The following is a 13704-nucleotide window of genomic DNA, read 5'->3' on the forward strand; positions in this document are numbered from 1 at the left end:
AATTGAGGAGCTATTCGACCGAATAGTAGCGGTTTCGGTCAAGAATACCATCATAACGACCGGGAGACCGGTGTGCTGGCCCTCACCCCTCCTATCCGCATCCTCCACTGAGGATGACACGGCGGTCGGATGGTCCCAGTAGGCCACTCGTGGCGTGAAATCGGAGTGCTTAGAAGTGCAGCATTGTTACGTCCGTCTGCAGGGTGTCTCAGGAGGAATGGTCGCTATTCAGCGATATGACAGGAATCCTCATTTGAAGTGAAAAATTTAATATGGATATACACCCTATTCCCAATGGTTACCAAAATACACTCTTAAGACAAAAAAATCACGCACCAAGAAGGAATTATTCGAATAGGACGGAAATCTGTAAATGTGGTGTATACCCACAGACAAAACAAAATTATTACAACTTCAGAACAATTGGATGATTTACTCAAGAGAAAGAGCTTCACAAACTGAGTAAATCAATAAAACATTGGTCCACCTCTGGCATATATGCAGGCAGGCAGTTATTCCCTGTGGCATTGATTGGTAGGGTTGTTGGATGTGCTCCAGACGGATAGCGTGCCAAATTTTGTCCAGCTGACATGTTAGAGCGTCAAATTCTCGAACTGGTTGGAGGGCTCGGCCCATAATTCTCCAAATAATCTCATTTGGGAAGAGATCCGGTGACCTGTCTGTCTTCAGTGATGAGTCCCAATTCGAACAGAGTCCCAATGACTAGCGTCTGGAGACGCCTGGACTTTGATGGGATACCAACGTGTCGTCTACCATACTACATCTACATCTACATCTACATCTATACTCCGCGAGCCACCTTACGGTGTGTGGCGGAGGGTACTTATTGTACCACTATCTGATCCCCCCTTCCCTGTTCCATTCACGAATTGTGCGTGGGAAGAACGACTGCTTGTAAGTCTCCGTATTTGCTCTAATTTCTCGGATCTTTTCGTTGTGATCATTACGCGAGATATATGTGGGCGGTAGTAATATGTTGCCCATCTCTTCCCGGAATGTGCTCTCTCGTAATTTCGATAATAAACCTCTCCGTATTGCGTAACGCCTTTCTTGAAGTGTCCGCCACTGGAGCTTGTTCAGCATCTCCGTAACGCTCTCGCGCTGACTAAATGTCCCCATGACGAATCGCGCTGCTTTTCGCTGGATCATGTCTATCTCTTCTATTAATCCCACCTGGTAAGGGTCCCATACTGATGAGCAATACTCAAGAATCGGACGAACAAGCGTTTTGTAAGCTACTTCTTTCGTCGATGAGTCACATTTTCTTAGAATTCTTCCTATGAATCTCAACCTGGCGCCTGCTTTTCCCACTATTTGTTTTATGTGATCATTCCACTTCAGATCGCTCCGGATAGTAACTCCTAAGTATTTTACGGTCGTTACCGCTTCCAATGATTTACCACCTATGGCATAATCGTACTGGAATGGATTTCTGCCCCTATGTATGCGCATTATATTACATTTATCTACGTTTAGGGAAAGCTGCCAGCTGTCGCACCATGCATTAATCCTCTGCAGGTCTTCCTGGAGTACGTACGAGTCTTCTGATGTTGCTACTTTCTTGTAGACAACCGTGTCATCTGCAAATAGCCTCACGGAGCTACCGATGTTGTCAACTAAGTCATTTATGTATATTGTAAACAATAAAGGTCCTATCACGCTTCCTTGCGGTACTCCCGAAATTACCTCTACATCTGCAGATTTTGAACCGTTAAGAATGACAACCACAAGTCGTAGTCTTGGGAGCCATTTATTTTCATAGCAGGACTCCTTTGGTTGTCATCCGTGGCATCCTTACAGCACAGCATAACGTCAACGATATTCTACACACCTTTTTGTTGCCTTCATGACAGGCCATACTTGGCTTGCATTTCATTAAGGTAATACCTCCTTACACACAGCAAATGTTTCTACTACTCGTCTTCGTGCTTTTCGAACCCTAACTTTGCCAGTATGGTCGACCTGCCTCTCCACAATTTATAACAATTGGAGCATCATGGGCAGAGGTCTTCAACCAGCTCACGTTTTTCACAATCTAACGCACCAACTGGAGAGAATTTGGTACGATATTCCTCACGAAGACATCCAACAACTCCATCAACCTAAGCCAAGCCGAATAAGTTCTTCAAGGGGGCCAGAGGTGGACCAACGTGTTACTGACTTGCTCAATTTGTAATGCTTTTCCTCTCGGATAAATCATCCAATTTTTCTGAGATTGTCATCTTATCTTTGCCCGTACATGTACATAACATCTACCGAGTTCCGTCCCATTGGGGTAATTCCTTCTTAACGTGTAACAATGCACATTAAATTTAATATGTTCTATCTGGAGCCGGCCGGAGTGGCCGAGCGGTTAAAGGCGCTACAGTCTGGATCCGCACGACCGCTACGGTTGCAGGTTCGAATCCTGCCTCGGGCATGGATGTGTGTGATGTCCTTAGGTTAGTTAGGTTTAAGTAGTCCCATAGTGCTCAGAGCCATTTGAACCATTTGTTCTATCTGGAAAACCATTCGGAATAGGGCATGTGTCGATATGAAGTTTTTTGCTTCAAATAAGCATACTTGTAACATCCCTGAACATTGACGATTCCTCCTGGGACACCCTGTATATCCCAAGTGTCGCGCATGGCACAGTCATTAACCAATGGCCTTCACTTTTGCTTGGAACTACCCCCCGAGAAGTTTACAGTTCTTATTGACGGTGTATTGTGTGAGAAGCCATGTTTTGTCTGAATAAACCACAGGATGCTTTATTCTGGTGCTTCATTTTGTCATATGAACCAAAGCAGTGTAAGACGTCGTGGTCTCCTGACCTTCATTGCTTACATATTCCGCCCTCACAATCATATTCCGCACATCCAGACGCTTCATTCGAACCCAAACTCGATAAGATAAAGTCAACATTGTATGAATTCATGTAAACGATATACAAATAACAAGTAAATTGCAAGTGCGCACCGAGATTGAAAAGGTTGAAATACTCGAGGCTGGCATACACACACACATTCAAGACACGACGCTCACAAAAGCTTTTAGTTCAGGAGAGACAAACCGCATGCCAGGAGGCCGGTCCCTTCAGAGGACGAGTCAACCTATCTAAGTCAGCTGGCGACCACCCGTAGAGCAGACAGCATTTCTCAGAGTGAAAGGGAGAACAACCCCATGTTCGGCTTAAAAGCAAATTCCGCTACATTGTGTGGGAGCGCCCAGCCTATGCGTTCTTTACGAACATAGTGCGCAGTTTCAGAGGTTTTCACAGGGAGACAGGAAACGCCAAATGCCGATGCTACAAATTTTCGGATTGGTCGCCTTAAACGAAACGTCATTCTCTCGTTTTAGAAGAGCAATGCTGATTGGCAGACGATATTCCTGACACCTTGAGCTGAAGGAGTAATGGAAGAGACCAAAAGATATACCCCTTCATGTCTGGCGTGGAGAGGGGCCGTTCCATTGTCGCTCTTGGAGCGAGAACACGTAACGAGAGTGTGTGCGCTCGTACGTGTACTCAAAGAGCGAGGCACAAGTCTCTCCTCGGTACTTCACTGGCAGAGCACCTCTGTCGAGAGCGAATCGGAGTGCGACTCAATATAGAGTCCTTGCGATTAAGAGTTGTGCACTGTGTTGGCCGCCACACTTATTGTGCGGTGTGAACGGACAGAGTTATAGTTAAACGCCTGCGAGCGAATTTTTGAGTGGCATCGCGGTGGACTGGTTATCTGACCGGTGTACCACGCCAATAGTTAGACTAGGGGCGGATAGGAGTCCTTGACTTCATCAAGGCGTAGGGAGAGTTTGATTGGCAAAGGTCAATCGAGATAGAACGAGAGTTATCTTATTTGTCAGCAGCGAGCGGCGCAGACAGAAGTCATCGCAGCGTACGGTATTGTGCGCTACAGCTCTTGCGAGCCCCATATTTCCTCCACAACAGTACACTTCACTGCATTTCACACGCGACAGCCTCGACCGTACCTAGCAACATTCTAACGGATAATAATTCAAGTTAAATAGGCGCGGCTCTCACCATTCTACCAAGTCAATAACAATTTTAAACTTTGTATAGAAATTTCATTAGCGAATCCTGTCCTTAAGAGGTAACTTCACATTCCGAAAAGAACCCAGAAATAACTTGTTCAGTTCATAACTAAAAGTGCCATAGTGATTTCTCAGAATTTTTGCAGAAAAAATAATAATTTTTGTTAGTTTCATGTTTTTCTTACACTAACTAGCACTATTCCAGTACCCAAGTATCCCACTAGTTACGTAAGAAATTTTGTGAATTTTTGTGTCATTTCCTTACAGCAGGCGACTCCAGAAGATACTTATTGCTGAAAGTTTTTCAGGCATTTCTCTTTAGAACGTTAGGAGCGTCTGTCTGACTTCTGTAGTAGTGTGGGGGTGGAAATTGCATCTTGCAGGAGGCACAGGGTAAAGGGTACGTCTCAGATTAATCCGTTGCGCAGAATTCCAGAATAGCACCCACACGTTCACTCACAGCAGTATGCCCTTTTTCAGACTGTATTGCCCCATTCGCACTTGTGACGGCTCTTTTATTCCAGTAGCACTCTTATCAAGACCACAGCCGATATTTTTTTTTTCGTGTCGTTGTTCGATCTAGCTGTCCGTGTCTTATGGCCAAAGTCCGCCTATCGTTACCCAGTAGCTGAGGATGACCATCTCAGAAATGCCGCAGCTGGTCTATCTTTCGTGCCCTACTGTGTCCTATCTGTCAACAGAGTTCAACGATAGTGCAGGCACAGGTGTTTTGGAGCCCACCGTTTAGCGCACATTGTTGAACATTGGCTCCGCGGCAGACGACCCTTTGAGTTCCTTTGTTGATCCATCTTTAACACTACCGTGTGCTATTGACATACTACAACCTCAAAGCTGGAAGCTTTATTAAATTATTTTTATTAAAGCAATTACAGTATAAAGAAGCAGAGCAGTGTTACCCTCTGAAAGGAATTTTGCTATGTTGACCGTGATGTACCTAACGTAGGTGGCTTATCGGAAGCGAAAGTCAGAATTACGTAAAATTTAAACAGTAACAAACAATAATTTACCTATCCACAGTGTCCAAATGATAATAAAAAACGGTCGCCAGCCTAATTAAGCATAAGAATGAGTAACATTCTTGTTCACGAAACTGAAAATAAGTGACTTCAATGGGTAATCACAGCCTATACTTTGTCACCCGAGAGTGCAATGAACTCTGGCACCTGCATATGTTCACTTTAAAGTTGGAGCTGACAGAACTGAACAAACTATTTGCATAAATATAACAGATAACGAAACACACTATTACCTTGAGAACTTAGTCAAACTGAATGGTCTCAGTAACGTAACTATTAATATTCACTGTAGAATCGTAAATTGGCCATAGGTTCAATATTACTTTTCAAACATATTCCTATCTGACTTGAAATATGGATATGGTTCACAGCAAAATTAGTTATTGTGCATAGATTAAATCTCTCACTACTAAATACCTTTCTACTTAAAATGAAAATTAAATGGAATTCACTAACAGATTATTTCTCACTGTCTTTTGAATAAAGAAGTTACTGTTTTCATATATAGTGGTCTTTTCTATTAATCCTTATCTAGCATGAGCGTAATAGACAAACTGTGGATCCTGTTACACCATTAATATGCGCTTTTAATACACAAGAGGAACACAACATTGTACAGAACTTGACTTGAATAGCAAGAGTAATTAAAACTTTCTACAATTAAGTAACTTTGTGCATTTGAACTACTGTCAATGGAGGGAAGCCCTTAATTTTGACCACTGTAGCAGAGCAAACTAAACACACTTTCAATACACTAAACACATTTTCAATGCATTAAAGAAACAAGCCCTTAACAAACATGAACATGTAACTTTCAACAGTAATAGTTCTCAACTTTTACTGCAGTAGAACACAACTTGATGTGGTTATAAGACAATAGCTCACCTTTGGGTGATTTTCAACAGACTGCACTGTGATCATTTAATTTGCAAAAACTCTATAAGCCACAGATTTGACAACATTCACTTTAGAAGTTGGCAACAAAATATTAAGGGGCTCCGGAACGCCCTATACTTGCCATGTTAAAATAACGCTTATAAATTACATCTTTCCTCACAAAGTATTTGAGGTAGGAAGTTGAACTTTTTACAGATTATTTATTGGAATATGGGCTACAATTTAACACAGGGATTTTACAAAATTTTAGTTCAGTTATTAAAGATGATTTTTTTCAATTGTAATGAAAATTCACAACATTTTTTTGCAATTTTTTATTTATATATTCAAAAATATACAGTTTTTTGGAAAAAGGCTGTGTTAAATTATGCAGAAGGTACTGTGTAACATTTACTGAAAGTTTGAAACAAATATGTTTGGAAGATCCTTAGAAAACATGTAATTAGTATGAGAAAATAAAAGTTTTGGGAATCGAGTGACAAAGATTTGATTAACTTTTTAGTGCATTACAGGTCCATAGGATGGATTATCTTCATCCTCTGCAAACTCCTCCTCCAGCTTCCTCTTGTTCCTCCTCCTGTTTACTCTTGCTTGTATTTCTAGACTCTTTACAGCCCTGTCTGCAGCCCGAAGGCGTTCCTTGTCTAAAGCAAGCATCGCTCGTACCATGTTAGAACCTATCTTCATTCCCATATTTCTAAATACCTTGCACCTTACAATGTTGCCATCATTGAAAGTCGCAACAGCATCATACACACCAAAGTGAAGTGTTTCTATTCCAACAAATACAGTCTTGGGGATTCTCGACCATATAACACATTTACACTTTCATTGGGGTTTTGAGTTTTTCCGTGAATACACTTTTTCAACAGTTCAGGTGCTGCTAAGTCTCTGAAAATAGGTTTTATCACCTCCATTATTGCATCTCACATCACTAAAATGTACCTGATGAACACGGACGTTAATAATAACACCATTTGACAGCAGTTTAACAGCGCCACAGTGGGTCACGCCCATGTAGAACACATTTTTAAAAAAATTTAAAAATAGTTGTAGTCTTCGGAATTGAATAAATTATATATCTATTAAAAGGTAATAGTCTGCAGATTCAGAAAACGCAAAAAAGTAAAAATTGAACTTTTCATGATTTTGAGCCTTTCCGGAGCCCCTTAATAAGCGGTTTTAATAGAAAAATTATTTTCAGCAAGCATCGTTTACTATATTGCTAGTTCTGCTGCATTAACTTAGTTTCTTCTTACTATCTTCAAGTGGCATTAATTAGTAAAACACTGAGCTTTAATGTTCTTTCAAAAAGGACACTCGGTAATCACTTTAGCATGGGAAAGATCCTAAGTGGAAATGTGACAGAGGATAAATCAAGATAAGTTTTCATAAATAGTCTTTTGGTTGCCTTATTACTGAAAACAAATAAATCATCCACATGGACTGATCCTTCACTGTACATTTTTATAATTCTTTGGTTCCTTTGTCAGTGATTGCGCAACGTGGTGGCGATCGCATGTTGGTAGGTGGATTTGCAGGTAGAATTGCTGGACTCTGTCATTTTTTGGTGGCGATGATAAATACCAATTTCAGAATAGTTCCAGCTCTTTATCCATCCATCCGAGGCATTTAAAAGCGTCAGGAAAAGCCTCTCTCGGAACCAGCACAATACACAACTTTTACATGAGGAGTTGATAGTATGGTAAGTCGTCCCCGACTGACTCTTGGTTCAACCTTTTTATCCATGCCAACCAGATTTTGCGCGCGCTACAAAGTTCTGTTCCATAGGAGAACCACAACGCCTTTTACATACAAAATAAGTAAGAACCCTAAGTGGAGGTCAGCAGTTCACATAACAGCAACCAAACATATTAAATAAAACAGAACATTTGCATATATTGACATTTAACAAAAAATTATTCACACAGAAATTACAATTATATACAGTAAATTTTGTTCCCGCCAAATGAGAAAAAGAATGTAAATGACAGATACACTACATTGCATAGAATCAAACCATGACATCAAAGTTTTTACAAAGAAAGGAGTATACAATTTTGTATTATCGATTCAATCAAACATATTTAGAGAAGCTCAACAATGGAATGTTGAACAAAACAGAAATCAAAATGAACCAACAAAAGGTATGTGAACCGTGCATTTAATTTTCAAAGAATATTCTTAAAATTTTATTTCATTTACTAGCGATTCATCAAGAACGTTAACACATTTAATCACACTATGTGAGCGTGGAAGTAGTTGCCAGGAAGTAACTGATGAAATCATAATCAAATTGCTTCTAACAAATGGGAATTTTATTCCTAAAAGCGTTTTTTTAAAAAAAGATTCAAAATCATAAGCACAAAGCACCCTCTAAATATCAAGTTACTATTTATTCAGAGGCAGAAAGAAACAAATTTTTGAGTCTATGAGCTTTCAGGCTGAGAACCTTGCCGCTCCCTTTTGACGTGGCCATAGTCACGACCGCTCACAACAACCTCTGAAAGACTACACTGGTGCAAATCTGCAACACACCAGATTACTTTAAACTAAAAGTTTTAATAATTCACACAAGCACACAAACTACGCACCCCGTAGGAGGGATGGACATGGTACAAAACACGAAAATTAAAATATTAACTTTCCACCGAAGGTGCAACTTGATTTTAACTTCTAAGAAAAGTCTTACGGTGGAAGGGCAACTTGATATACTAAACTGACCATATAAATAAAAGACCATGAAATGCAATCTTATATAAAATTATACCAGGTTGGCCAAACGAGTTAACATGCTCTACAGTACACATATACCGCCTATCAAGATGATAGGCAAGATAACAACATATTTCAGGAGTTAGACCGTTACACTCCAAGCAATGAATTCGTTAACACACCGAATCCGACAAACATGACAGAGGCAGCTACTAACGTATGGCAGATTGATAGGGAGATTACCGAACAACCCGAACCCCAACTTGCTCTAACCCGCTCCTACTCCACAAGGGAAAAACGGACCACCCAATTCATAAATAACCACCTTCTCGCGGGTGGGCAAACGGAGATGGATGGCCGGCAGTGGTGGCCGAGCGATTCTAGGCGCTACAGCCTGGAACCGCGCGACCGCCTCGGTCACAGATTCGAATCCTGCCTCAGGCATGAGTTTGTGTGATGTCCTTAGGTTTAAGTAGTTCTAAGTTCTAGGGGACTGATGACCTCAGAAGTTAATTCCCATAGTGCTTAGAGCCATTTGAACCATTTGAGATGAATGGTGGGACAACCCCAAAACAAAGCGGCTCGTGACCTCACCAAGAAAACAAGTAGAATTTAACAAGTAAATGAAACAACATATCACCACTCACTTAACTTCTAATAAACTGCGATTTCTGGAGAAGACCTGGCGCAGCACCCCCCAATCGCTCTCCCGAACCGTCCGCTGCCAGCCGCTTCAACGGACGCAGGGAGGCGCGCCGATCTCCCGTCTCACGGCGTCGCAGCTCGCACCGGCCAGACCGATGTCGTGGGTTGACTCCTGTTGATCTCGTGTCAGCCGCGAAGCCACAGCCCCCGCTATACGCCGAGCCCCTCTGGACTAACGTGGCGACCTCACATGCGCCGACGCTCAAGACGGACAAGTCATATTGTGTCTCAGTGTGTGACCGACCTACCGATCGATCCAAACGCCAATGACCGTTGCCTGAGGAACTTGAGCAGGCTGGCAGCCTAACGCGCAGACTCAGATGCAGGAACTAAGCCCCGACCGGGTGACTACTCGCTGTGTTCTCTTGCTGGCGGAGTGGAAAGACTCTCATTTATCCGGCTTTAAAGATTGATCCGAACGAAAGCCATACTAACACTCCGGACGACAGACAGACAGACACTAACTGCCTCACAAATTCGGACGAGAGGCAGACTAGCAAGCTAGGGACGAGAGACTGACCCCAGACTGACTCCAGACTCACCCAGACTGACCAACAGGTGAGCTCATAGCGCCCCTTAAATGCTCAACAGGCAACCTTTCCCTTTTCCCACCAGAGGGAGACACCAAAGCTGCGATTGTCACAGCGGCGCCACCGCCAGAAACGGAGGGCGACTGCTTCACACTACGCGCTGCGGTGAGCTCTTCAAAACAGCAAGTTTTACCACGGCTCAGTATGCAGTGTCTAAGCTATGGTGTTACACATCGACATCGTCAATTACGATTTCAGTGGGCACGAGGTCATCGAAATTGGACTCTGAATCAACTGAAACGTACCAAATGGTCGGATAACTCGTGTTTCTTGTTGCACCAGGTCGATGGACGTATCTGAAACGCCGTTATCCAGATGAACAGTTGCTCAAAATATGCATCGTGCACACGGACGACGGTCAATTGGCGGTCGGAGTATGCTATGGGGGACATTCGCTTGAACACCAATGGCTCCTGCGGCAGTAATCGAAGGCACCGAGGCAGATGTGGAGTGCATGAACATTATTGCAAACCACTTGCTCGTGGTCGTGCGGTAGCGTTCTCGCTTCCCACGCCCGGGTTCCCGGGCTCGATTCCCGGCGGGGTCAGGGATTTTCTCTGCCTCGTGATGGCCGGGTGTTGTGTGATGTCCTTAGGTTAGTTAGGTTTAAGTAGTTCTAAGTTCTAGGGGACTGATGACCATAGATGTTAAGTCCCATAGTGCTCAGAGCCATTTTTTGAGCAAACCACTTGCATCCCTCCGTTATTGATGTATCTTGATGCGGTGGCTTCTTCCAGTAGGATAACTGGCCATGTCACAGGGCCAGAATAGGGCTACAAAGGTTTTAGGAACACGATAATTGATGTCTTGGCTATCAAGCTCGCCTGATCTGAACGCGATGGAACACATATGGGACGTAGTCGGGCGCCATATCCGCTCAGGCAAACCACAGGATGGGAATTTACGGAAACTGCGTGACCTGTACGTGTAAATTTGTTGCCACACACTACCAAGGATCTCTTAGAAGCCATGCCACGTAGAATACCTGCTGTAGTGATTTCCAGTTGAACCAACACGCTATTAAGCAAGTGGTCAGAATGTTTTAGCTTATCATTGTATTAAGAGAGACGTCTACAGGCGTTAAAGTAACCTCTGGAGTGGCACAGGAGAGTGTTATGGGACCATTGCTTTTCACAATATATGTAAATGACCTGGTAGATAGTGTCGGAAGTTCCATGCGGCTTTTCGCGGATCAGAGACAGGTAGTGCTATTTTCATTGTTTTCTACAAGAAGTGTCTAGTAACCACAGTTTAGTCAACTATCAGCCGCCTTTAGTGAATTAGCAGTCTATTTAAAAGGTTGATTAACTCTCTACAGTAAATTGATTTCTTAGGATGGATAGGATGTGTGACTGCTGTGTACGGACGCAGGAGGAGCTGGCCACTGTTCGCGAACAGCTGAACGTGTTGACGGCCGCGGTCAGCCGTCTTCAGGCTGCTGCCTCGGAGTGTAGCGGCAGTGGGGAGTCTGGTGCGTTGCATGGTACACCCCAGGTGTTACATGCTTCACCCACCGTCCCTGATGTCGAGACATCTTCGCGGATACCGGGCGCAGTTGGGCCACCCTCTCGCCAAGGGGAGTGACGGGTTCAGCGGCGTTCGCGGTGCACGAGGCGGAGGGTCAATGTGGAGGCTGGCCGTGTGGCATCGCCTGCTCTGCCTGTGAGGGGACATGTGGCCGCTCCTTCAGCAAGGTCCGAGCAGGCACACGGCGGGGGGGGGGGGGGGAGGGGGTGTTAGTGATTGGGAGCTCCAACATTAGGCGGGTGATGGAGCCCCTTAGGGAAATAGCTTAAAGGTCGGGGAAGAAGACCAGTGTTCGCTCTGTCTGCTTGCCGGGGGAGGGTCTCATCCGAGATGTGGAGGAGGCCCTGCCGGAGGCGATAGAGAGCACTGGGTGCACCCGACTGCAAACTGTTACTCATGTCGGCACCAATGACTCCTGCCATTTGGGTTCAGAGGTCATCCTCAGTTCATACAGGCGGTTGGTGGAGTTGGTGAAGGCGGAAAGCCACGCTCGCGGGGTGGAATCTGAGCTAACTATTTGTAGTATCGTTCCCAGAACCGATCGCGGTCCTCTGGTTTGGAGCCGAGTGGAAGGCTTAAACCAGACGCTCAGACGATTCTGCGCAGATCTGGGGTGCAAATTTCTCGACCTCCGCTATCGGGTGGAGAAATGTAGGGTCCCCTGAATAGGTCAGGCGTGCACTACACGCAGGAAGCGGCTATAAGGGTAGCGGAGTACGTGTGGAGGGCACATGTGGGTTTTTTAGGTTAGAGAATTCCCTCCCTAGGCCCGACAAGACGCCTCCTGAGACGCGACAAGGTAGTAGTAGGCAAAGAAAGGTCCCATAACTGCTCTCATTAATAAACGGACACAATGCCCACATAGTACTAGGGACAGAGAGTTGGCTGTAACCAGATCTAAACAGTAATGAAATTCTAAGCTCAGATTGGAATGTATACCGCAGAGAAAGGCTGGACAGTGAAGGGGGAGGCGTGTTTATAGCGATAAGAAGTGTAATAGTATCGAAGAAAATTGACGGAGATCCGAAATGTGAAATAATTTGGGTGAAGGTCACGGTTAAAGTAGGCTCAGACATGGTAATTGGATGTCTCTATAGGCCCCCTGGCTCAGCAGCTGTAGTGGCTGAGCACCTGAAGGATAATTTGGAAAATATTTCGAGTAGATTTCCCCATCATGTTATAGTTCTGGGTGGAGATTTTAATTTTCCGGATATAGACTGGGAGACTCAAACATTCATAACGGGTGGCAGGGACAAAGAATCTAGTGGAATTTTTGAAATGCTTTATCTGATAACTACCTTGAGCAGTTAAACAGAGAACCGACTCGTGGCGATAACATATTATACCTTCTGGTGACAAACAGACCCGAACTATTTGAAACAGTTAACGCAGAACAGGGAATCAGCGATCATAAAGCAGTTACTGCATCGATGATTTCAGCCGTAAATAGAAATATTAAAAAAGGTAGGAAGATTTTTCTGTTTAGCAAAAGTGAAAAAAAGCAGATTTCAGATTACCTGACGGCTCAACACAAAAGTTTTGTCTCAAGTACAGATAGTGTTGAGGATCAGTGGACGAAGTTCAAAACCATCGTACAATATGCGTTAGATGAGTATGTGCCAAGCAAGATCGTAAGAGATGGAAAAGAGCCACCGTGGTACGACAACCGAGTTAGAAAACTGCTGCGGAAGCAAAGGGAACTTCACAGCAAACATAAACATAGCCAAAGCCTTGCAGACAAACAAAAATTACACGAAGCGAAATGAAGGGTGAGAAGGGCTATGCGAAAGGCGTTCAATGAATTCGAAAGTAAAGTTCTATGTACTGACTTGGCAGAAAATCCTAAGAAATTTTGGTCTTATGTCAAAGCGGTAGGTGGATCAAAACAAAATTTCCAGACTCTCTGTGACAAAAATGATACTGAAACAGAGGATGACTGACTAAAGGACGAAATACTAAATATCTTTTTCCAAAACTGTTTCACAGAGGAAGACTGAACTGTAGTTCCTTCTCTAGATTGTCATACAGATGACAAATTGGTATATATCGAAATAGACGACAGTGGGATAGAGAAACAATTAAAATCGCTCAAAAGAGGAAAGGCCGCTAGACCTGATGGGATACCAGTTCGATTTTACACAGATTACGCGAAGGAACTTGCCCCCCTTCTTGCAGCGGTG

At 43.7% G+C, this 13704-nt stretch overlaps 1 protein-coding gene across 1 annotated transcript in view; it reads left to right on the top strand.

Annotated features, from left to right (window-relative positions):
- LOC126101277 (ras-like protein family member 10B) overlaps nt 1–13704 on the top strand; it is a 73098-nt gene that overhangs the window by 35688 nt on the left and 23706 nt on the right. The gene's annotated exons all lie outside the window — the stretch shown is intronic.

This window comes from Schistocerca cancellata, chromosome 9 (assembly GCF_023864275.1).
Source record: "Schistocerca cancellata isolate TAMUIC-IGC-003103 chromosome 9, iqSchCanc2.1, whole genome shotgun sequence".
Taxonomy (NCBI): domain Eukaryota; kingdom Metazoa; phylum Arthropoda; class Insecta; order Orthoptera; family Acrididae; genus Schistocerca; species Schistocerca cancellata.